Genomic DNA, 2866 nt, shown 5'->3' with positions numbered 1-2866 from the left:
CTTTTACTGGTTAGCTATTCGTACAACATTTCCAAAGAAATAGTTTAATCCGGGGAATAGTATTCATATTCCATATAAAGAACCAGTCCATCTGGTCTGAGTAGTGTAAAGTGTATTATTACGTAAAAAATTGTACATGGATTTAAGAGAGAAATTACCTGATTTTGTCAATGTCCAGATGGCTTTATCCTCATCGTTAGTGTTAAGATTGATGCTGAGTATAGCACTGCAAATGTCATTATTAAAATACATATTTATGACGTTTAAATTCCACTTACCATTCGTAATAAGTTGAGAAACCTGAACAAAAGTACAACCTCTATCATTCGGAATCGGTGGTGGATGATTAGGTATCCAATAGTCAGTCCAAATATTGATTTGCTCACCTTTGTTTATATTCCAAAAAATAAGACTCTCACTTTGATGATAGTGTTTCGATATTGATTTCCATGGCCAAGAATGGTGATTCTTGGGAGGCTTGGGTTTATGAGAGTTATGAAAATACTTCCCTTTAAGCACTTGAACCCAAATGGCCTTCGGGTTGTTGATAATTTGCCAGTTAAGTTTGTGCAAAAAAGCTTGATTGTCGAGTTGGGGTAGGCGTAGACCAAGCCCTCCATGTTTGCGAGGTTTGCAAATAGAATTCCAGTTGATAGTATGGAAAGTTTTGGATTTTCCCCACCAAAAAGTCCTTTGGATAGACTCAATGCTGTCACTAATGCCTTTAGGAAGGGCAAAGCACTGCATTTGGTATCGGGGAACAGCCGCTGCGATAGTTGAGAGAACTACCGAGCGGCCAGCTTGCGAGAGGAGATGAGTTTGCCAGTTGGCAAGTTTATTTTTGATTTGGGTTATGAGGGAGTTAAAAGCTTGTTTCTTGTTACGATCGATAAAAAGTTTAGTGCCCAGGTATTTATCCCCAGACGACGATTGATGAACCTTAAGTTCTCTAATAATCATATGTTTGAACTTAGAGTGCGAATTTTTAGAGAAAAAGATGTTCGATTTAGCATAGTTAATCATCTGGCCAGACGCTTCGCTGAACTCCTTAAGGATTTGTTTGAGATTGAAAATATTCTCAAGAGAGTTTTGCCCGAAAATGATACAGTCATCAGCAAAAAGGAGATGTTTGATCGAGAAGTTCACATGAGGAATGGGAAAGCCAATGAAAGAGGAAGCATTTTGATTTTTCTCTAAAAGACGACTAAGACCTTCCATGGCTATGGCAAACAGAAATGGGGAGAGAGGATCACCCTGCCTAATGCCCCTGCTCACATTGAAAGTACTGCCAGGACGCCCATTGATGAGAACCGCCATAGAGCTAGTAGATACAAATTTTATTTGTTTCTCGCATCAAGTGAAAATGACATTTCCAATTGCGATGTAATTTTCATAAATAATTATTTCGTCCTACAGGGAGGTAATTATTTTCAAAAATAGAAGCTTTCAGAAGGGATTCGGTTCGGATTTATAGAGAGAGAGAGAAACAACTCTCCACTCGGCTGGCAGATTGAGAGAATATATTTCAGAAAGTTTGAGAAAGGTAAGAGTGTAGAGAGATAAAATTTGAACAGAGATTCGAATGAAGCAAGAGGGGAGGGGGATTGATTTTCGTTTCCTTCTTCTATATAAAGGAAAAAAAAAACAGAGAAGAAACATCTTCTCCGGGAACTAAAAAAATCAGAGACATATTGGATCCTCTCTTTAAGCTCAACAAGAACAGAAAAAATCAGAGAGAGATTGACCATCATCTAGCTTCTTCTTCTCCTGTATTTCTTTTAGTGAAAGAGAGAAATTATCAAAACAGAAAGTGAGAGAGAGAGATTTTTGTATTCAGAGAAACATAGAGGGAGAGAGGGAGTTATTGTTTTCTAATTTCTTCATTTAATTCAATCCCTTCATCTTCAAACTTGTTGATGTTAGTTGATTGGGATTAGAATAGAAACGGAGAGAGAAACAATAGGAAGAAAGATAGAAATTTGGTTGGAGAAGAAGACCACGTTTGGATCAGGAGATTTGCTTGAAAATTATTTTCCCACTTGTTGGAAAACTATTTTCCTTCGAGTGTGTTTGGCTGCCATACGAAAAATTAGCAAGAAAAGTCTGGTTCTTCTTCTATTTTCTCTCTATTTCTTCATATTTATTTTAATCTCGTATTATGATTAGCTAACCATATAATCTAGGGTTGATGATGTAACCGTATTCGATCTTTTAGATACATATTTTGAATTGGTTAATTCTCTGACTGTGCTTCAATGTTTAAGTTATTTTGTTAAATCGATTATCTTTTCATTTTCTATGATTTTAGGTTTGATACATCATGCTTAGGTTAAATCCTTTGATGGTGTATACTTATCAATTGATAGATAAAAGTTTAGAGGTTTGTTTTTCAAAATAAAATAATTATCACTTGGGTTTTAACGAAAACATCTTCCGGAAATCGGGTAGTTCATTACCTTGAATTTTGAGTTAAAAAAAGAAAGATTTAATTTGTCTAATTATTAGTTCTTAAAAGTGATTCCATGTGTGGATTCGAAAATCCCAGGTTTCTCCCCCATTCGAGTGCATTTCCTTTATTTGCTTCAGTGTTTTATTCTTTTATCACCAAAACCAATTTCAAAAACAAAATCGTGCTAGTTCTACGTTTTAGAATAAGTTTAACTAGTCCCTGCGGATCGACTCCGGTCTTACCGGGTTTTACTACTTGGCTCCCGTATACTTGCGGGTGGTGACCTTTTAAGGAAACTTTCTAGGCCTATTACCAATCAAAATATAACTTTTTTTTACTTACAAAAACTTGAAATTGAACATTAGGCCCAATTTATATCCAAACTCCGTATGTAATACATGAAAAGCAACTACATAT

The sequence above is a fragment of the Eschscholzia californica genome, unplaced genomic scaffold, assembly GCF_041429995.1.
Source record: "Eschscholzia californica isolate CP2 unplaced genomic scaffold, dmEscCali1.0.p SCAF_3, whole genome shotgun sequence".
Lineage (NCBI taxonomy): Eukaryota > Viridiplantae > Streptophyta > Magnoliopsida > Ranunculales > Papaveraceae > Eschscholzia > Eschscholzia californica.
This window is presented reverse-complemented; position numbering follows the sequence as displayed.